Here is a 23,356-nt window from a genome sequence, read left to right as displayed (position 1 = left end):
TAATGAGAAAAATAGAAACCAAATATGTTTATTCCTTTTTCCTCAAGTCAGTACAGAAAATATAATTGGAAAAAAAAATGAGCAAAAGCCATGAACAGGTGTTTTACAGAAAACAAAAAAAATCTCCTCAATATCACAAATTTTCAAAAACCACTGATTGAAATAGATACCACTATCTGAAATGTCAAATTAAAAAAAGAAAAAAGACAAAAACAAACAAACGACAAACTTATCAAGACCAGTGGTGGTGGGAATGTGTTGCTAGTAGGAATGTGAATTTGCACAGGTTATTTGGAAAACCAGCCGAGCATGGTGGTTCACACCTGTAATCCCAGTACTTTGGGAGGCTGAGGCGGGCTGCTCATGAGGTCAGGAGAGCGAGACCTCCCCAGCCAACATGGTGAAACCCCGTCTCTACTAAAAATACAAAACTTAGCTGGGCGTGGTGGCGTGTGCCTGTAGTGCCAGCTACTTGGGATACTGAGGCAGGAGAATCACTTGAACCCAGGAGCCAGAAGTTGCAGTGAGCAGAGATTGTGCCATTGCACTCCAGCCTGGTGACAGAGGTAGACTCCGTCTAAAAAAAAAAAAAAAAAATACTTGTGGTACTATCTACTGAAAGTAAACATAGGCATACCTGATGATTGAGCAATTTCCCTTTTAGAAATTTGCCCCAAGGAAATGCACACACATATACACCAAAAAAAAAAGTGGCACAAGGACACTCTTAGAAGCATTTTTCATAATAGCTTTTAAATGGAAACAACAGACATAACCTCCCAGGATACAATAGATTCATTGTTGCAAAATCACGTACAGTAATACTATGGTGCATCAACAAGGTTTTAACTATTGCTATGTGAGACATCAAGGATAAAACTAACAGACAGAATGTTGAGTAAAAGAATACTAGTAACCCAAGTGAGTATATAGAGTACAACTTCATTTACATGAAGAAATGGCCAAATCTAACTATAATAATTTAAGTAAGAATCCAGGTTATTTTAGGAAAGCTGGCATAATAACTGGAATGGGAAAAGAGGATACCCCTGGGTCCAGGTAATGTTTCAGCTTCTAATTTCTGTTGTAGTTTTCATGGGTTTGCTCCTTTCATGAAATTTACAGAGCAACATACTCATAATTTTTGCACCTTACCATATTGTTATATTTTGATTAATTTGATAAATCCCCTTTAGGTATGTGCTCTTGGGTGATTCCCCTAATCAGTGGAAAGATGGGAGTTGAGACTCTAAGACTGTAAGTAACTTGGCCAAAACCTATGACTTGATACAGATCTTCTAACTCAAAATCGTGTGTTCTTCTCGCTACCCAATTATTGCTTCACACTTCATCATTTTGCAGATGACTGTGTGTTGATGAGAGGCTGCCATCATTTGAAGCCATGAAAACAGTGAAATAGTATCTGCACATATGCACGATCCTCAGATGCCATGGGCATTCTCTTAAGCTGCAGGCCAGCAGGAAATTATCAGTGCTAGAAGAGTTAAACTGTAAGCTGACTTGAGATGTAGTGGTTCAAAACCCTTGCCAATAACTTTATTATATGCAGCATTTTCAAAGCAAAATTACAACATGTTAGAAAGTGAATGAGGCAAATTACTGGTGATGTCATCAAAGTAATAACTGCTGAGGCAAATTACTGGTGATGTCATCAAAGTAATAACTGCTAATGCCCTTTTACTCCTGGGCATTGCCTGAGGCCACACTGACAGGAAGAACAGATCTGCTTTCTGTGAATCTATTTGGATTATCTAGAAGGCATCCTGAAAGTTGTGAAAACATAATGTGAGAAAATGGTAGATCAAAGTTTGAATACAATGCAGGGACCACAGAAAGAAAAATGTACTCTCTGTTGTGTAATGGGTATTTTGGCCAGAGTTTGAAGAGTTTGTTAAGGGGTGACAACAAACATATATTTAAATGATGACATTTCCTTCAAAATAGAATAAACAAAAAATTATGTAGAATTTAAAACTTTTTTTTATTTCCATGAAAGAGTTTGGAATACCCTTCCAAACTCTCTTCATTCATTGAGACGATGGATCTCTTGTTATTAACCGAGACACTGAATTTTGAGGTGACATGTCCTGTTCTGGAGGCAGAAACATTGCCAGCACTGCTCCTTCAGCAGTTGATTCATTATGTGACAGTTGGTGATGAGCTTATCCTCATGAAGATGCTCCCTCACGTGGACAGCCGTATCATACCTGAGGCCTCACTGCCACCTACCCAGGCCACTGCAATAGCACCTTCATTGTCATCTTCCCTTAGTTCTTCCTTAACCAGTCCATTCCCCTGACTTCCACAGAGAAACCATTCTATAAACTGCTCATGTGTCAGCTGTTCACTAGCTCAAAAACCATTCAGAATCCCACACCTTCTCCCACTGTCCACAGAATATTGTCAGTACTCCTTCTAAGAGAATTCAAAGCAACATGACATCATCCTATATTTCTAGCCTTACCTAATAAATATTCATACCGACTACCTACTGCTTTCTATACAGGGAAACATTTCAAGGCCTCCGAGGTCTGCTTGGAATTCTCCCATCCACCATCATTTCTGCTGCCTATTAATATTCCACCCATAATTTATTCACCAAATATTCCTTGAATGAGTGCAAGGTGTCAGATACCTCAGTTCCGAGGTCCTTTTTTTTTTGTGAAGCTTTCCTGGGAAGCTGTCCTTTCTGAGCTCTCACTCTAATGGGGACATTATTTAATTATAGTCTGTATTGAACAATATTCATGTCAAATGCGTTTTTGTCATGTTTCTCCTACTGGATTTGGAGCATATATCTTGGAATCACTGCCACCTGGCATAGTATCTAGCACATTATAGACAATAATTTTTATTGACTGACTCATTTTGAAATTATTCCTCTATGTTCTAGAGAATTAATACTTTAGTTTCTGTATTCCCTTCTTACACTTAGAGATACTTTTAAGGTGCATTGATAATTATTCTGGGATTTATTAGAATCTTTAGGAAGCACCTCAGAATGAGATTATAATTCTTTCCTAATAGCAGGGAAAGGACTGGTGCTGTAGAAGATAAAAAGGAATCCTAATTTCTTGCTTACATCTTGCTTTGGCAGAGTCAGGGCGCAGGACCCATAAAGATGTAGGACCCTTATCCCCTACGGAGGGAAAATCCTGCCCCCCTCTTCTCACCAGCCCTTGGTAGAGCTATTAGGAGGCAGGTTCCAGCTGCTAGCCCTTCCACTGATTTTTCTCAGCTGCAGCAAACCAGCTTGCCCAAGGTCATGCCCTTCCACATGTGACCCACATCCATGACTGATGGATGCAGGAGCTATGAAGGCCCAGCCATTGCAGCCCAGTGCAGGGGAATTGGGGCCATCTTAGTTCCAGAACTCTCCATGAAACTGGCTGAGGCTGTGTCCGCATAATAGTTCAGCGTTTCCTTTTGTCCAGTCCCACTTTCTATGCTTTCCTTCCATGGAGATTGATTACAAGAACACTCTGAATATTAAACTTCATCTCAGAGTCTGCATCCTGGTGAACATAGATGGTATCATTAATGCAAGTGGGGCTAAGATGGGATTTTGGAGCTGGATGACTCACCACCCAGCCAGTGATTAAGATGCAGTCACTTGTGGTTGGTGGAGCACAGCTAGTCCTGGTGCAAGGTGGGAACTGCTTGGTAAAACTTTCATGAATGTGAGCTAGGAAGCTACACCAGTGGAAGGGAATGCGCTCACTGGGGCAATGCATGCTTTTCAATGTATTTGAAAATTATGGGAGGGATAGGGACTACAAGGACAAAGAGGTTGTATGACTATTGTTAAACTCTATTTAAGCTCTAGAAAAAACAAAAATAAGATTAAGTGTGAAAGCCAAAGCCAAAAGCCAAAACTTTTATATAGTACTCTATAAAAAGTCTCTCCTCTCCTTTAACAGCAGGGAAGAAAGTTGGAGAAAAGTTCCACAACTTAATTGTCATGATAGCTGAACTAGAAAGAATAATGTACTCATAAGAAAGCCATTCTTATCTAGGTGAAGACTCTGATTGGGATGAATGGGCCCCTGAAACATGGAAAAGAGACTTGGTTGATGACCTGAAAAATTCTGAATTCCTCGATTCTCCCACATCTCTGAGCCTATAGAAGCAGACTTTCACTCCATTTTAACCCACTCAGAGGTTACTCCCCCAAAAGAGAGCAGGCACCCCACTCAGGATCTTTCCCCGCCTTCTTCCTGGCCATTAGGCTAATAACTAAGGTAAATTGCAGCATAACCCAGCCCTGAGTGTGCTGGGCCTGGTAAGAAAGGAAAGGAATTACATCCCAAAGGAGCTAAAAAAAAAAAAACACCTGCTAACATAGACCAGCAGGGTCCAGGAGAGCACGTGTGATCGAGGAGGCTGGAGCCTAAGAGTGAATAAAGGATGTTATCTGCCAGTGGTTTACTGAATTTGGGAGCACTCTCCCAAGGTACAGGATTTAAAACTTAGCAAAAAACCCTAGGAGATGATGCAATCTGGGTCTTAGGAGCATGCAAACTAGTTCCTAGGAGCATGGAAAAAGTGATGGCCAGAGTAAAGGAGGTCTACATGTTGGGACCTCTGTGTCTGATGGTGCAGAATGGGATAAAAAGCTAGGGAGTGAGCATTCTAGGGAGGATATACAATGTACGAAAAGCCCACCGTGTGGTTATAGTTCATGGGAAATTCCCAGAGAAAACAAGAGGTGTTCTGGTGAGAGGGGAACCAGCCTCACCAAGAAGTTCATTGGTGGCTGTCCTTTGTAGGTGGAGTTGACCGTAGGAAATGGCATTATTACAGAGCTAGGGTCACTGATAATGATAAGAATACTAAGATCCCTATTGAAACCAGGCAGTGGCACTTCATTGTCAAAATCCAGGTAGACAGGTAACTGAGGTAACTTTATACTTGGAGAATAGGAAAACTCAAACTGGCAGTGATATGGGAAACTCCAAAAGTCACTATGGCCCCAGTTTTGAGGGGGGAACTAACTAAATAGAGCTAACTAACTAGAGTTCAAGGCCAATATCTAACCAACTGTAAGTCTGCAATATCTGCTGTTTTCTCAGGCCCTTCTGAAACTGTTCTCCCCATCAATCCAAGACAGTAAATTTAAAATAATACTGCATTCCAGGGTATGTAAAAATGAGTTTCATTCATAACTATCTAAATGATGCCATATGACCCAGCAGATCCTAAGATATTAAAGATATTAGTGGTGGAATAAAGAGACCATGGAGAGTCAATGACAACAACTTTTGAAAAACAACTGCTGGCATGCCACCAACCCCAATAAAAGTGGAACATCTATGCATGGGACTTTTTTGACCCTGCATGATGAACTGCCCACAATGACCTAGATTCTGTCGGAACACACCGTGTTATAAAATTAGACGCACCTGGCAACAATAGTGTGAAAATGAAGTAGATTATGGGCAGGACCAGGGGCAGAGCAAGCTGCATGCAAAGGGAATGCTGATCTCATGCCACCCACTGCTGATACCCCAGCACTCTCCCTCATCATGCACCAGTGCCGCATGGTGTGATCTCTTGTGCCAGCTTTTGAAGAGGGAAAGAGCGGGAGCTTGGTTCACAGATGGGCTGGCTCTGAATGTGGCCCACGTCAGAAATAACAGCTTTCTTGGAGGCAGCCTTGAAAGACAGCGGTGAGGGGAAATCCACTTTGGGAAGAGCACCCAGTTGTGCATTTGTGGAAAGAGGTGTTTTAACGTGAGACTATGCAGATTCATAGGCAGCAGCAAACAGCCTGGCCAGTCTGAAAAAATAAATAAATTTTGCAATGAGAAGGACAAGGAGGGGTGGGATGGAGGCCTTTGGAGTGGGAATGGTTTATGAAGATCTTGGAGTCACATGTTAACACCCACCACAGAGCATGCACCAGAGAAGCAGTACTGAACACCCAGTAGACAGAATGTCAGCCAGATTTTGTCATAGACCAGTGTTAGCACAGGGACATATGGCCAAAGCAGTGACAGTGATGGAGAGCCTCCACATGCACCCCATGGCAGCATCTCTCACTGACCAAGGCTAAGCTAGCTAGTGTTGCCACTGCGTGTCAATGTCAAATGTTGAGGCCCATACTGAGTTTGAAGACCAAACTGGCCACTTGGTAACAGCTGACCAAGTGGGCCCCTTCCACATCACAAATGCCAGCAATTCACTGAGAGAAATTGATAGACATTTCAGGTATGTATTTTACTTACCTGCCTACAGAGTGTCAGAACGCCCCACTGTCTGAAGCCTTACAGTGTTGGCCGCTTGGCACAGGATTCCATAAAAAAACTGCCAAAAACCAATGAGCCCACCTAACAGAAATGCAGGTGAAGGAGTGGGCCAGTAACTACAGGAATGATCTTAACAAATATTATACCAGCTAAAAGCTGCAGGCCTGAAAGAACATTGGAACAGTGAAAACACAGCTGAAGCACTGGCTCAGAGATGGAGAGAGGATGGAGTTCACATCTCCAGGAAGAAGTCTATGCACAAAGTAGGTTCGCTATATGATACTGTGTTCCCAGTAGGAGGAAAATAGGAGTCCCAGGCACAATGAAGTAGAAGCAGAAGTGGCAACTCCTCGAAAGTTCTGAAAGAAAATCCTTTCTAATCAGTGTTCTATAGCACCTAGATCATCCATTATGCATGCCTATGGAATAGTCATTTTTACATGTTCACAGGCCCAAAAAATTATCTGCCATATGCACTTTTCTAGATAGCTATTCAAGGAGGCAACTTACAAAAAAAAAAAAAAAAAAAAGGAAGACACTAAAAAACATGAGATTGATTAAACTAGGAATTCAACACAAAAGATCTGGGGGATCTCCATAGGACAGTGAGGGGAGATGTTAGGCAGCTGTGCTCCAGGCTCAGTGGGCTACCATTCTGGATGGATAGAAGCCTCTGGAAGGGACGTCTTCAAGCAGATGAAACTTTCCTAAGATTGGATACACTCCACTGTATTATGAGGAGATTTTATTTCTGGGAAAGAATTTGGGGATGAATTAGTAATAATTAATAGAAAAAAAGAAATCAGACAACTTTAAGAAACACAAATTTGTGTAAGAAAATTCATTCAAGTGTCCTGTGTCTGTCAATCGTGCCTAGCATTTACATGGCCATAATAAAATAAGCACTACATTTTGTATCCAACTAAAATTAAAATACGGATAGGTTGAAAGGATGACTGGCCAGGAAGTATGTATGCATACGGCAGGGAGAGGGGTATGAAAGGGGGGTTAATTCCCCACTTCAAGTGCCTAATTTTTATTTAAGTGTGATTTGGTGGAAGGTTATCAGTCTATGCACTGGAACATTATCAGAGAGAAGTCTGATTGCATTTGCTTTGGAGATATTACTAAATGTTAGTTTCTTTTTATGGTCATATCACTCATATGATCAATTATAAGGTAAATTTTTCTCTGGTTATTTTACCAACTAAGGTTATATTTCCTTTGAGAAAAACTGGTTCGTTGTTGTTAATTCTTCTGTTATAAACACTATGAAACATACACAAATCAGTTTTCATTCTTTTATTTTGAATGTTAATGAATACAGAGGTGGCTTTGCATTACATTTTTATCACGCATATAGAATGTTCTGACATTCATCTTGCACACTAACTTCACTGCTGATTTATTATATTTTCTGACCTTCATTTTCCTTTCTCCATATTTTCTTCAATTAAATTTTCTTATAATGGCTATATTTCTTCAAATATAAGAAATTATTTTGTTTTGGAATGAGGCAAGGTTAGAAGCAAACACATAAATAAATGTAACTTTGAACAATTAATAAATTTTGGATGCACTTTTTGTAACTGCTTTGCCTGTTTGTACTGTGCAGTCACCATATCTTCCCACTGGAGCGTAAATTTACAAACTTCATGCAAATGCATTATTTGTAATAAAACTGACTAATGAGCATTAAAAGCCAATTATTTCTATACATCTGCTGGCTATGGCTGGCAATAATTGTGCATCATTCAGATTTGTGACTGTGTGTTTGCCTTAGTAAGATTTTAATCACTCACTAATTTATGGATTACAATATGCATCATGGGCGCCTGTATTCTCCAAACTGCCTCAGACTTATAAATCAAGAGGCTACAGAACTTGGAATTGTGACAATAGCAGCCTCTTTTTTAAGCTATGTCTTCATGCCAATGTCTGCTAGAGGATCATAGATGAAATAAGACAAGCCCCTCAACCCACCTCAAAACACATTGAGTACAATTGATCTTCCATTCCATTGATGAATTATTTTTTCCTTTTTAAAATAATACCACATTATGCATTTTTATGTTACTTTTCTATTTGCCGGTTAATGACTTCTTGGTGGCCTAACCTTTGTGGAGGCAGGGTCCCTATGGAAGCAGCATACTTTCAAATTTAGGTAGAAGGGGACTTAAATCCTTTTTCCAATTCTTGTTGCAAAATCCTAGGCAAATTACTTAGTGTCTCTGAACCCATACCTATGAAAACTTTTTAAAATAGTAAAGGTGTAGTATTAGTAGTAGTGAGGATTTTGATGAATGACAGGCCAGTCTCTGAAGGAATTGTCCTTAACTACGGCAGGAATGAGCTTGGGAAAAGGACTGGTGATTGACTCCCACCTAAACCTCTGAAACAGAGCATTCTAACTAGAAAAAAGAGAGTCTGGAAAATGCTGCTGGCCACCTCCACTCTCCAACCCTCTCTCCATCAAGGACAGGCAGAGAATTAGAAGCAGAATGCTATGAATAGTGCATTTTTACATGCCCCACCCTGATAAGAACAAGAAAAAGTACAGATTGTTTCAAATATACAGAAGCTAGGATAGGAGGACAAAAAATTTCTGATGAGTAAAGAACCATATTGAGGGAATGAGAAAAAATATCCACCTTCCCACAAAGCAGTGCAAGATAAAGGTCTACCACACACTAGACATTTGGCTAGGGACCATGCTTATTACATAGTTTAAGTTGTGAGGGGACATTAAGGTGGCACCCAGATGAATAATAAAAAGATCAAAGTGAACACACACTATCTGTTGGCAAACAGCAGACATGTACATGTCTTATCTCATATAAGAAAAAACTAGAAAAGAACAACAGAAAACAACATGGGCTGTATGAAAACATTCTGACACATGACAAGGTGAGACATAGCAATAAAGATTCAGAGAAAAGCAAAATAATTCACCACAAATGGCAGAAAAAAATAGAATGCATCTGCTTTGTGTTCTCAGTATATAAAAAATTTGTTGCTATGAAGTAAGACAGAATTTGTGTTGGTCAAGTGGAAGATAAGTTTTTAAAGGAGCTGGCAGAGTTAGGGGGAAAATGTAATTAAACTACAATATGATATCAAAAAATAAAATATACATTGGAGACAGTAAAAAGCTGAATTTAGACTTGTTCAATCACTGAGGAATGCAAGGTCAGCAAACAGTGGTTCACAGGCCAAATCTGGCACATCCTTGTTTTTATATTGCCCATGAGCTAAGAATAACTTTTACATTTTTTAAATGGTTGGAAAAAAAAAACCCAAAGAAGAATAAAATTTTGTGGCATACGGAACTTATATGAAATTCAAATTTCAATGTCATGCATAAAGTTGGATTGGAACACAGTGCCACTCTCCCATCCATTTACATATTATCTGTAGCTGATTTCCGGATCCAAAGGCGGAATATTTGGAATACAGATCATATAGCTCACAGAGCCAGAAATTTTAACTATCTGACCCTTTACAAGGAAGATTTGCCAACTTCTAATGCAGAGGACTTATTAACTAGAGAAACATGTTCTCAAACGTGACGTTTCTTTTTTTCTTTTTTCCTTTAGTGTGGTTATGTTATTAACTTGAAATGTAGTTTGGTTAATTTGTTTCTGTTTGCATTCCATTTGGAGTTTTTTTCCTCCATTCTTGTTAATTATATTTGGGTATGCAAAATATTAATATAGTTCTAAAAGTCAGATCTAGTAGGTTCTTGAAAACTGGGACTTCAAGCTAAATGATGTATAATGAAACCAACTTTACCACAGGCTAATTGATATAAAGAGGACTTAAGTTCCTGCAGCATATTTCTAGTCACAAAAACATCATCAAACTTCTAAATAAAGAGCAAAACACTTCTAATGTTAAACATTGAAATTAATATAAGCTATACACATATTTAAGAAAGACGAGGCCGGGCGCGGTGGCTCAAGCCTGTAATCCCAGCACTTTGGGAGGCCGAGACGGGCGGATCACGAGGTCAGGAGATCGAGACCATCCTGGCTAACATGGTGAAACCCCGTCTCTACTAAAAATACAAAAGAACTAGCCGGGTGAGGTGGCGGGCGCCTGTAGTCCCAGCTACTCAGGAGGCTGAGGCAGGAGAATGGCGTGAACCCGGGAGGCGGAGCTTGCAGTGAGCTGAGATCCGGCCACTGCACTCCAGCCTGGGTGACAGAGCAAGACTCCGTCTCAAAAAAAAAAAAAGAAAGACGAATAAAAACAAGTAATAGTGCTCAATAAATATGTGTGTCTTCATTCTGCTATCTTATAGAAGCATAGATAAGAAATATACAACAACTAGAAGTCAATCTTGCAGTGCATTAGTTGTATATAAAAATGTACACAGATTTAGTAACTTAAAACAATACAGATTTCTTATCTTACAGCTTCTGTGGGTCAGAAGTCTAGGTACAGCATAACTAGGTTCTCTGCTCAGACAATCAAGGTGTCTATACTAGGACTGTGAACTCATCTGAGGCTTGGCATCTTCTTCGAAGCTCACTGTTTGTTTGCAGAATTCAATTCCTTGTGGTTGTGAGACAGAAGTCCTCAGCTTCTAGAAGACACCTGCCATTCTCTGTCATGTGGTTCTTTCCACAACAAGGCGCCTGTCTTAAAAGGCTCGCCTGATTACATCAGACTCACTCAGGATAATCTCTCTTAGACTACCTCAAAATCAATTGATTAGGGCCTTTAATTACATTTTCAAAATCTTTTCACCTTTGCCGTATAACTGACCTAGTTATAGAAGAGATTCCCTTCCTATTGCTCCTACACTCAAGGGGAAAGGAGTGTACAAGGATGTGGGGCATTGAGGGCCACTTTAGAAGTCTGCCTGCCACATGGGCTTTTCCCTCACTGTGTGACTCCTCGGGCTTCCACGCTATCTAGGGTAGCCATCCCACAGAAGAATGATGTCAGCAGGAAAGGCCGGGAGTAGAGTGTGTGTACTCCCGGGAGTAGAGGCTATGTAAATAGCCTATGAACAGGTCTGGTTGGCTTTGTGACTGTAAGTCATTTCACGTATATTTGCGTTTCCTATTGGGAGTCAATTCTCCATTGGGTTTTCACATTTCTGAAGGTATAGCAAGCAGAAGCACTAAAAGGTAACTGTATTTTCAAGGATGTTTGTATAGCAAGAAGCCTTGGAAGATATAGATAGCGTCATCCTCTAGAATAGAGGGTAAGTTTGTTAAGTGCCAGGTAAAAGAAAGATAATGTCTTCCTTCTGGAAAAAAATTTCCACAAGTTTGCTTGTAATCTAGTATAAAAGATTTGAGTTTGTGAGATTGGAGCTCCTCATCTGTGATGCACACCTGTGCATGCAGCATTCACCTGGGCTCACTTTTGTGTTGTCTCCATTAGAATTTGGAACAAGACGAACCAATGCAACCATGAAGTTTATGCTGTTGTCTGTGCTGTAAACAATGGTCCTTTGTCTCTGGTCCAGGAGTCTCATTTCTTCTGCCAGCACTCATGAACTTGCAACAGCTAACTTGTTAGGTTGCAAGGAAAAGAAAAATCTCAGATATTCCATGGTTCTTAACATATCCCCATAGTACCTTTGTATGAGGGGTGCTTCCAACTTCATTTGCTTAGCACCATGACCTATAGTCCTTCTAACTCACCCTCAGGTATCACTTCCTCCTTGGAAAGTTTCTGAACTCATCCCCTTTCTTCTAGAAAAAGTCACTCACACTCTCCTCCACACAGTAGTTCCTCCTTAACCACAGTTTCACTTTCCAGTTTCACTTTCCAGTTACCTATGGTTAACTGCAGTCTGGAAACATTAAATGGAAAATTTCAGAAATAATTCATGTTGTAAATTGTGTGCCATTGTGAGTAACATGATGAAACCGTGTGCTGCCTTGCTCTCTCCTGCCCAGCACTTGATTCTTCCCTCTGTCCACTGTATCCAAGTTGCATTTGCTCCTGGCCTGTGAGTCAATGAGTAGCCATCTCAGCTCTCAGAATCACTGTCCTGGTATTGTAGTACTTGTGTCCAAGAAACCTTGTTTTGCTTAATAATAGCATCAGAGTGCAGCAGTAATGGAACTGGCATATTGTGATCAAGGTTCCATTTTATTATTGTTGTTAATCTCTTATTGTGCCTAATTTATGAGTTAAACTTTATCATAGGTACAGGAAAAAGTGTAGTATGTATAGGGTTCAGTTCCAGCTGCAGTTTCAGGCATCCAGTGGGGGTCTTAGAACATATTCCATAGAACATATTCCCCACAGAAATGGAGGGACTACCGCATTACCTTTCCACCTATGCCATAAAGGTCGGATTAAAAGGAAAACTGTCTTCCCCAAAACAACACATCGTTTTGAGAATAAAGAGTTGAAATATATTTAGTTCTGTATAAAATCTACTATAGAGGACTTTTCCCAATATTTTACTTTTCAAATCAGATTAGTATTTGGAGAAGAGACTTAACATGAAGCAACCTCAATAAACATTGGTATTGGATCTCCATAGAAGTCTCTTAATGGGATTATTAACAAAGGGGGCAAAGAAATGTAATGTAGGTATAATTATTTCTCTAGGTGTAATTATTTCTCTGGGGATTGGGAGTTGGTGACGACCTCCCAAGTTCATTTCTTGCACGTTGTCACAAACAAGGATATCAAAACCACTTTAGGAATTCAATTGGGTAAGAGATGCATGTCGCAAAGATCATGAATAGTAAATAGAAACTGGTGACTTGGGAAAAAACTTCCAGTGACAACCTTTTATAAATATTCAAGAAGAGCTGCCTCTCAAACCCAAATAGAAATAAAGATGAGGTGCACTAGGTGACTCAAAGAGCGCTTTGATTGACGAGGAAGACATAACACTGAGGCGACAGGATGAGTTCAAATAAACTTGCATCGGGAAATGAGCAGAGAAAAATTAATATACTTTACACATGATTGAATGTTAAATGTGTAGCTATTTTGAAAGGTAGGTATTTTATTATTTGGCTACCTTAGCTATTTGTATAGACTGTGTGTGTGTGTGTGTGCGCGCGCGCGTACGTGTATGTAATCCTATTTTGCACTTCCTAACAAGGAACCTGCAGCTGTCGTTATATTCACAGCTCTGCTGTATTTGGTGGTAGTTAGTAAACGTTCCGTGCATCTTGCACGTGATAGACAGTCTCCACTTCTGAATGAGATGAAGTTAGAGATCATTGCATCCTCAACATTTTGCATCCTGTTTGACACAAGGTGGTCAGAAAAATTCATATTGAAAATTAAATTCTTCACCTGAGGCATCCATTTTCATCTCTATAAAAGAAGGTGATTTGACCAACTAATCTGCACTGTCCTTTTGGGCTCAGACATTCCAAGAGTCCTTCCTTTAGAAGCTGCTGGAAATCTGGGCTGTAACAGGCTGCAAATTCCTGTGAGAAGACTTCGTGGAAGTCTCTCCTCAGAGGCCTAATCAGGAAAGCCTTTTAGGGCTGAAAGCTGCCTTTGTGACACTGCCCCACCTCCCCCCTTGCAAAGGGGCCAGTGTTTCTGTGGGAAGAAGGGAAGCTCATGCTTTATGGCATGTTTTGCTAATGTGAGAATCAAAGGCCTTCCAGGTGTTAATGGCGGCAACGGTGCAGAAAGCCCAGAGTGACATAACTCAGTTCTGGCTTGTGTTGGTCTGATTGCCTTTTTTGGCATCAGCTAACTCTTAGTTTCCTTTCACCTTTTGGTTGAAATGAACTGAGTGAGCTGAGGCGAAGTTTCCTAGGGATTAGGATGTAAACCTGATCTTCCTGTACCCCAGATCCCAGGGCTGGAAATCAGCTGGCTGAGGAGAGGCAGGTGGAGAGGTGGGCAACTACTCACCCCATGGAAGTCACAGCTCTCATCACATTTAAGAGAGACTGGAGAAGAAAACAAGGTCCACAGAGTCTCCTAATTACAAACAAGGGCCTGTCTCTTCTTATCCACATTAATTAATGCTGTTGCTTGGCTTTGCTTGCACAGAAGCTGAGTGGCTTATTCTGCCTTGCTCATGAAATTCTCAAGTCAAAGCACTCTGCTCGGCTGGCCATGGTGCCTGGCGGCATGGGGACAGACCTTCCCAATTATCACCTCCAGAATAAACCTATTCAGTTCTCTGCAAAAACAAATGACATCAGCAACAATAACCACGCGATCATGCTGGCGTTTACTTCTACCTGAAACGCATTCCCTGTAATTCCAAACAACCTAGTGTGGTGGGCAGGAAAGGTGTTGCTATTTGCACTGGCGAAATTAGAACATGAAGGCCCAGGGGAGCAAAGCAACCTCGTCGGGATAATAAAATGCATCAGGCAGACTGGATCCTGGTCCTTGTTTTTAAACTCCCAGAAGGAGAAGACTTTCTTATGAAAACCACTTCACTCCAAGTCACCCCAGAACCGAATTTTCTTCACTTTTTCTCAGCTGCAGGGCTGAGGTTTCATGGCATGGGAAGGGCAAGGTGTTGGGAATGAGTTAGCTATATTCAAATACTAATTCCATAGTTTACTAGCTGTTATTTAGCATCTCATAAGCTCAGTTAATTTATCTATAAAATGATCATAATAATGCTTTTCTCATGGGATTTCTGGAATATCTAAATGCAAAAATATAAGTACCTTTAGCTACTCATCAAATATATGAGTTCCTTTCTCCTTTCTTTAAGAGACACAGTCCTTCACCATCAGTAATTTTATTTGCAGATCTCTCAAATGGCAGGGCTACAGAGAAACATATGAAAAGTAATAGATTCAGATATAGATTAAACATATCATGGGGGGGTGCCATGGTAGGGAGGACTTCATATTTTGGAGTTTTCAGTCCCATCACCAAAAAAGATAGATAGGCCCCTCTCTTACCACATGCCAGCTTCCCTTCAGCCGTCAATCTGCAGTTCCATATTGCAGCCTCACTTGTCAGAGATTAGGGCCTCAGACGCCAATAAACTCACTGGTTGTTGCTATAAAGGCCTCTGAACAAAATGGGACATGACAAAGGAAACTGATGACAGCTTTCCATTCTACATACGAATGCAGGCTTGAGCTTAGACTCCCAGAAACTTTCTTTGCATTGAAGGAACCTCCAGTTCTCAGGACCCACTCTTCATTCTCCTGCTCTTTGGGCAGAATGCATAAATTGGTTAATGCTCCCTGGACTTTAGCAGTTAAAAAACTACAGTGTGGAAGGTACTGATTTAGTTTTAAGCAAACATCTCCTGCTGAGGGCAAGGGACACACTCACTTAAAAGATGAAACTAGTTTGGATAATGTACTAGTTCCTTCTCATGACGCTAGTAAACACATACCCAAGACTAGGTAATTTATAAAGGAAAGAGGTTTAATTGACTCACAGTTCAGTATTGCTGGGGAGGCCACAGGAAACTTACAATCATGGTGGAAAGGGAAAGTAACATGTCCTTTCTCACACGATGGCAGGAAGGAGAAATGCCCAGTCAAAGAGGGAAAAGCCCCTCATAAAACATCAGATCTTGTGAAAACTCACTCACTATCATGGAAACAGCATGAGGGTGACCATCCCCATGATTAAATTACCTCCCATGTGGTCCCTCTCAGGACACGTGGGGATTATGGGAACTGCAATTCAAGATGAGATTTGGGTAGGGACATGGCCAGACCATATCAGGTAAGATATTCAGTGTCTAAAGCTAAATAATGAAGAGAAATCAAACAACTTCTTCTTAAGTAACTTCTAAAATTTTGTCAAATATTTTCTGGTCAGGTTAACTTCAAGCATATTTACACAGTTTCCTCTGTAATCTCCATTTTGTTTAAACTCAGGCAGAGTCAGATTTAACAAGTTTCTGATTCAGTCACGCTTAGTCCATTAACATGCCGTTTTGTGAAAGTAATATTGAAACAATTCTCTAGTATTTTGAGACTTTCTGAGCGGGAAGATACATGGGACCGACTATGTACTTTGTGAGATCCAGTGCACATGTGGGAATCCTGGTTCAAAAACTACTTAGAATTTCAAAGTAGTGATAAGAGAGTATTAAACTAAGCATGGAGCCTTTCTGAGGGCAGGGTCTTGTGCAACATTTCAAAGAGCAATTATTAAAGGTCTTTAGATCTGGGTGCTTTCCACAGATTCTTTAAAATACGCATTTAAATCTTGCAAACAAGAGATCTATAAATGTAATGAATCAACAACCCGGAGAAGGCTTGCAAATGTTCATTCATTCACTCGTCACTCGATTTAAGGAGGGCCTACCATGCATACTATTTGAGACTCAGAACGCAAAGATTTGTAAAGACCAACAGTTGCTTCGCATTTCGATATGCCAGCACAGCAGAGAGTCTTCCATAAGGAAGGCTTTCAGTAAAAGGCTAAGGAAACATATAGTCTGGCTGAGAAACTTCCATGCGTGGAGACAGAGAATAGACAGCATATAATCCAGGGCAATAACTGCCCCCATAGAAGCATATATGGGAGAAAGCTATCCTTGCCACTCGATTACATTATAAGGACCACAAAAATCTGAACAGTTCTTGCCACCTTGATTTTTCTTCAGCTGTTAATTTACAAGTATAGGACTTCCAAGGCTATGATTTGGACATCTATAGGCGAGACAAAGGTGGCCCAAGCAGTGATGCTCCAGGATTATAGTGGAAGGAGGAGGCAGTATACTTAGATCCACTGACTTGCACTTTGCCCAACTCATTGCAGATAGAACCTGTGCCATCTTGAAAAGACAAAGGCCACCATAAGGAATTTCTCCACCAGATATAGCTCAATCCTTTTTCCAACAAGTGGGGTCTGTTATGTTATATCCTAGGGTTGTGGATATGGAGGTGATCATTTATTTTCAATTAATAGTACAGTGTATGGAAAAGTTGGAACAAGCCTAGGTTCCAAATGAGCCCTTGATCTGCGTTGGTGACAAAACCCATGCAAGTCAGTTAAGTTTCTGAGCATCTTTAATGTGCAAGGAGGGGCCTCATTTCTCTAGCATAGTCCTTTAATTTCTGGAGGTAAGTACTTCTCTCTCAATTTTACTTATAAAGAAGCTGAAGCTAAGAGAAATCAAATGCCCTTCCCATGTGGGCACTCAGCCTGAGAGGTGCAGGCTCCCGCCAAGCGTTTTCTCCACAGTGCATGGCTGTGGCCTCTGCATCTGTGTCTATAAAATGGAAAAGAGGCCCCTCTCCTAGGTATGTCAAGGGTTGCTGAAAGTAAGATGTGGGGGTGAATATATAACCACCTCAAAAGCTATGAAGCACTGCAATGGAAATGACAATTATTACTTTTCAGCAAATAGAAACACATTTTATCCAAAAAAGCATTATGAGAAGAAAGCTACATATGCATTATTTTTTATTCCTCACCAAGCCTTAGGGCAATTATATTCATTTTTATTATCTGATTATATTATGATCTGATTATAAAAATTGTATAGGCTTATTGTGGAAGATATGGATCACACAGACTAAAAAAAGAAATTATACCTATAATATCAGGTGTTAATGGTAAATATTTCTATCCTATGTTTTCTGTGTGTGGATCTCTAAAATATATTGTTGAGAGGAAACTACATAATCCATACATGCACATACTATTTGAATCATACCTTTAAATTTCAGCGTTCATTTATTCATTCAAAGTAGCTGAGCTTCTGCAGTTTCAGGCATGTGTAACATGTCCTGGGAGAATAAGGGAGAGTGGTGCAGAGAATAAAAAAAGCTAGCGACGCAGGTGGATGCAGAGAGAGCAATTGCAAAAATGATCCTCATCAAACACAGTGAGGGTATTGCTGAAGAAGAATATAGGAAATAAACTTAGAGGATAAACAGGAGTTATTAGGATAAAGCAGAGAGAAAGTAAGGGAACAGCCTATATGGTCAGGGGCAGGAAACAGCATGGTGCACAGGGTGTACAAGGAGCCAAAAACAAGACCTCTATGGCCAGGGCTAGAAGGACAAATGACATGAGGGGTAGTATGTGGATTTTCCCACATCATTTAAACTTTCTATGAAATGACATTTTAAATGCCCAAGGCAAGTTTTCACACAAATACCTCAAAACATGAGAATACAGACAGCCATCAGTCTTCCCTCTATGCTTATGGACTGGAAGGTTTCCTCTCCCTGAAGACAGCAGATTTGGTGAAACGCTCTGAGGGACGTTATTATCATTGTCACCATCCATCTGTTCCACAGAAATCAGAAAATATTGCCTAAAACTGTTGTGTTGGAATATATTTATCTTACAGGTTCTGATTTATCTGCCTATGTCTCTAACTCTTCCAGATCTTCTCCAGTCCCTTCAAGTCTCCACTTGAGGCTCTTTGGTATTTCCTCAAACCAGGGAGCTTTGTCCCCAGCCAGCCTCCAGGTCCGGGCCTGGCCTACAAAGAAGGCCATGACTCACCACCTCCTCGTTCCTAGAAGATTCCCTCCTCGGATCCGGAAGAAAGGCAAGATAGTGTTGAGAATATTGGTGCAGAGGCACGAGGGAGTGAGGGCCGCCTCCGCTACTTAGTGAGTGGTTTGGGGCATCACTGAACCTCTTGGAGCCTCAGGGTTTTCACTGGTAAAAGACTGGGAGTGGAGATCATGAGGATTAATATGAAGTGGATGAGGAGGCGAACAGTGCCTGGTGCTGGGGAGGTGTCAATGAGAAGGCACAGACTTGCAGTCTGCAGCGAAAGGCCTCAGGGAGGAAATGGCAGGGCCCGCTCTGTGGATGGGCATTTCCTGACTGGACTGGGTCTAACAATCATCGGATTGATAGGCTCATTTATGGCTGTTCTTCAGGAGCAACTGGGTTTCTGTAGCAGCGTAATTGGTGTTTTCATTCTGTGCACGAACCCTAAGGTGATTTCTCATTTTATAGGAAAGCCCCCAATAAATGATTAATTAAAGCCCCATAAAATATGACTTTTTAAAGTCATTTACTACTCAACTAGGACACCTCAGAAGTTCATGTTATGTTTTCATATCATGACACGCTTGGAATCAATTAATTTATGTATTTATCCATTCTCTAAGCAGCCCACTTCCTCATCTCTAATGTGTTTAAATCATGGTAGGCACTGGGGAGAAGGAAAAAAATCTAATTTCTACGCAGGGCTTGCTAAATGGCAAGTGCTATTTCATTTCAGCTTTCTGTATTGCCTTTTGAGACAGGTGCTATTGCTATTGTCCCCATGCAATAGAAAAGGATATTGAGCCTCAGGTTTCTAGGTGTCACTGACAAAGCTCCATGGCTAGCGAACACTGGAGCTAGGCCTTGCAGCCAGGTGGATTTGGTTCCAGGGTGTCAGTTCTCTCAACTCACTCACATGATGACTCCAAGGAGGAATGAAAAGTATCTCCTGTCTTCAGTGGCCTCAGTTTTGCTAAACTAAAGAAGATTCAAATTAAGCAGAGGCTGTAAACAGTCCAAGCTCCCTACGTTTTCAGTCTTTATGCTGAAAGATGGAAGTGCATGGCATGGGTTTGGCACACTAATGGTTGGGTCCACTATCTGCAAAGCAAACCAGGATGAACAAGCATACACAGCTAGGGAGGCCAGAGTGCTGTGACTAGGAAGGGTATTGACATTGAGGAGGCAGATTCCAAAGGTTCGGTCAACCCGAGTCCCCTCAACTAGGTTCTCACAACAGGCAAATGACCCAAAGTCCAATTTTTAAGTTTTTGTGGTAATGTTTTAAGGAACCTCAGCTCCTACCAAGACATAGGTGGGTCCTCTCACCATCTGTAAGTTGAGGCTTCACATCTGTAGTTCTCTCCTTGGCCTTAACATTAAGATTACAATGATCTGGAGAAGGTTTAGCAAATACTGATGACTGGGGTTCACCCCAAAAGTGTGTATGTCATGGCCTGGGATGCATCCCAAGCATTCAGTTTTTTAAATCTCCCCAGAAGAATTGAACACGCAGCAAGTTTGAAGACTTGGAGAATTCTCTCATCTCCCATAGAGTTTGTTTGCCTAGGCATAATTTAGAGGAAGAGTCACACAGTGTCACCTTTCTCTTTTACCTGTCAATTTCAATGACCCCTTTCTCCCCATTTCTGGACTTCTTATTCAGTGTCCCCTTCCCTCAGCCTCATACAGCCTGCTAATGTCATGTGCTAATTCCACACTGGGTACTAACCCTTTGGATTTCCTAACGCAGAGGACATTTTTTATTTAAAAAGAGGATACTGATGTCTTAACAACAACAGCAGCAGCAAAAATCAAATCACAGATCTGTGGGGCCTTTTGAAGTCTTCTAAAGGAGCCTGTATAAGAAACTCAGTGCCATTACTGTCCGCAAGCCATCCCTACCTGGGATGCAAACATTCCTTGGAAAACAACCTTCTGAGTCTAAGTAGAAGCTGATGCCTGAATCTTTAAATTATTCTGTCTTTGTAGTTAAAGAAGGATTTGTTTTTCTTTAGAAGCAAGGCAACATCACAAATCCTAGCTGACCACAACATTCTCAAAGGCCCGAAGGCATTCTCTGGCAAGTGAGCCAGTTGATCCTGGGGTCCCAGGCTCAGTCATCCAGTTAACACTCATGACCAAACATCAACCCCCCAGGCTACGCTATGCTGTGTGCTGGGTCTCAGCCCTCAAAAAGCTGCTTCCAGCTGGGTGGAGGGAACACAGGGCCACAGTTACAGGACAGTAAGTTCAGTGCTCTGAAGGCACAGAGAATAGATCCACTGCTCAACCTGGAACAGAAGTGTGGGCAGGGAAGACTTTTTAGGGTACATTACAGTCCCAGGGGAAAGGCATTCTAGGCAGAAGGACTAGTGTGAGCAGAAGTGTGGAGTGGCACAAATACAACAAGGATGTGGGAAGACACTGAACCAGATTCAAGAACTCTGGGTGACCTTGTCCCCACACAGTTTTAAGTACTCTGTGTGCAATTAAGATTGATCCCCTTCTCTGGGCCCTACTTTTTCAGCTTTATAAAAAGGATCAGTGGGAGACCCTTCTTCTCCACAGTTTCCCATGATCCTAGTTAATAGAGACTTTCAGCCACTCTTCTGCACAAAGCTCCGGCAGACCAGTTACATCTGCTTGGTGATTTTAGATTCTTCTTTTAATGATATTCCAGGTGACACCTTCTACTTTCACCCATCTGTGCCCAGCCTGCAAAAAGGGCCAAAGTAAATGGCAGCAAGTCTTGTACGACAAACCAAAATAGCATAAATGTCTACTGCTCACAGCATGGCACCTCCCCTTGGCCTTGCAATCTCTCCTGGCCAACATGCTTGGTTCAATTGCGAAGGAAAAGGACAGCCAAAGGACAGCCAACTGTATCCTGGTAGGGCAGGGGCACCAGAGCTGACTCCGGCCAGTGCCCAAGTTGTCAACTAGCCATCCACTTGGCTGTGGTTAACAGGGCTTGGCTTACATTTCCTTAAGAGTGGATGGAAGGGCCTTTTGTGTTGTTTTTCTCTGATTTCCTGCCTCTTCTTTCTTCTGGAAGAAATTGAAACAAAATCTGTTCAGAATCCAAAGGCAATAGTCTTTGTTGGCTGGCACAGGCGGGTCTCTCTTTCCTGGCTCTCCTGTCACTCATTGTACAGCTCTGTGTTTTGCTTTGTTTTTTTAACCCTACAAGTACTTATGACTCTGGCTCTGCCTACCTAAGCTTTCAGGGGGTGTCAAACACCTCTACTCCTTGGCTACAATTTTGTTAGTGCTTTATGACTAGCTAGCTGGCTTTGAGTCCAGAGGCAGGAAGCTAACTCTAATTAAGTGTCTATTTGTGTTAACCCTTTCAGATGAGGCCACCGTCATCAGCCATCATGTGATAGAAGTCTAACTATTACTATTTTATTCCCACTTTACAGAAGGAAAACCACCAGCTCTACCTTTCACAGATGGCTTACATTGCCTTACTTCAAGTCTTAAAATGGGTCTGCAGGTGTCTGTGTCATTAGACACTCTTGTAGTTAAGAGGAGGACCTTTTAAACAAGGCCAGTAGCACACTAGGCATAAACAACAACAAAAATAAACAACACAACCGGGCGTGGTGACTCAAGCCTATAATCCCAGCATTTTCGGAGGCCAAGGCAGGTGGATCATGAGGTCAGGAGATTGAGACCAGCCTAGCCAAGATGGTGAAACCCCATCTCTACTAAAAAATATAAAAATTAGCCAGGTGCGATGGCAGGTGCCTGTAATCCCAGATACTCGGGAGGCTGAGGCAGGAGAACTGCTTGAACCTGTGAGGTGGAGGCTGCAGTGAGCTGAGGTTGAGCCACTGCACTCTAGCCTGGATGACAGAGCAAGACTCTATCTCAATAAATAAATAAATAAATAAATAAATAACACAAAATGGCATCAGGCTCTCAAGTGTATTTGCAAATACACTGCTTTACTCTACAGATAAATCTCTATCAGACTACTGAAAAATAAGCATGCAAACAAAAACAACAGTCTCAATGGTAGACAGGGACCAGAATCCTCGGGCAATGATTGCCCTCTGACATCACAGATGATGCCTCCAGGGCTCACTTGTCCCTTAAGGACCAGAGAAAATGTATCATTGCCTGGAGTCTCCCCTGCACTCTTTTGTTGTTGGCTGAAATGTGTACCTCCAAAATTTATTTATTGAAGCCCTAACCTCAGTATCTGAGAACAAAAGTGTATCTGGAGATATGGCCTGTAAAGAGGTAATTAAGATAAAATGAGGGCATTGGTATGGTGTAGTCCCTCAATCAATAGGACTAGTGATCTTTTCAGAAGAGAAAATTCGGACATGCAAAGAGACACCAGCGATGGGTGTGCACAAAGGAAAGCCCACGTGAGGATTTCACCACCAAACAGCTATCTACAAGCCACGAAAAGAGATCTCAAAAGAAATCAATCCTGTCGACACTTTCATCTTGGACTTCTAACCTCCAGAACTGTGAGAAAATAAATGTCTGTTGTTTAAGCCACCCAGTCTGTGGTATTTGGTTATGGCCCTAAGCAGACTAATCCAGCCCCTAGACAAACTCTCACCCTACTCCAGGTGGAAGTGATTTTTCTCCACCAAATGCTCATATTACTGCACTTACGAACATTTATATCTGTTCCTATAAGGACAGAATTTAATAGCTGTTTA

Source organism: Mandrillus leucophaeus, unplaced genomic scaffold, assembly GCF_000951045.1.
Source record: "Mandrillus leucophaeus isolate KB7577 unplaced genomic scaffold, Mleu.le_1.0 Scaffold72, whole genome shotgun sequence".
In the NCBI taxonomy this organism is placed as follows: Eukaryota; Metazoa; Chordata; class Mammalia; order Primates; family Cercopithecidae; genus Mandrillus; species Mandrillus leucophaeus.
Note: the sequence above shows the minus strand (reverse complement) of the source record.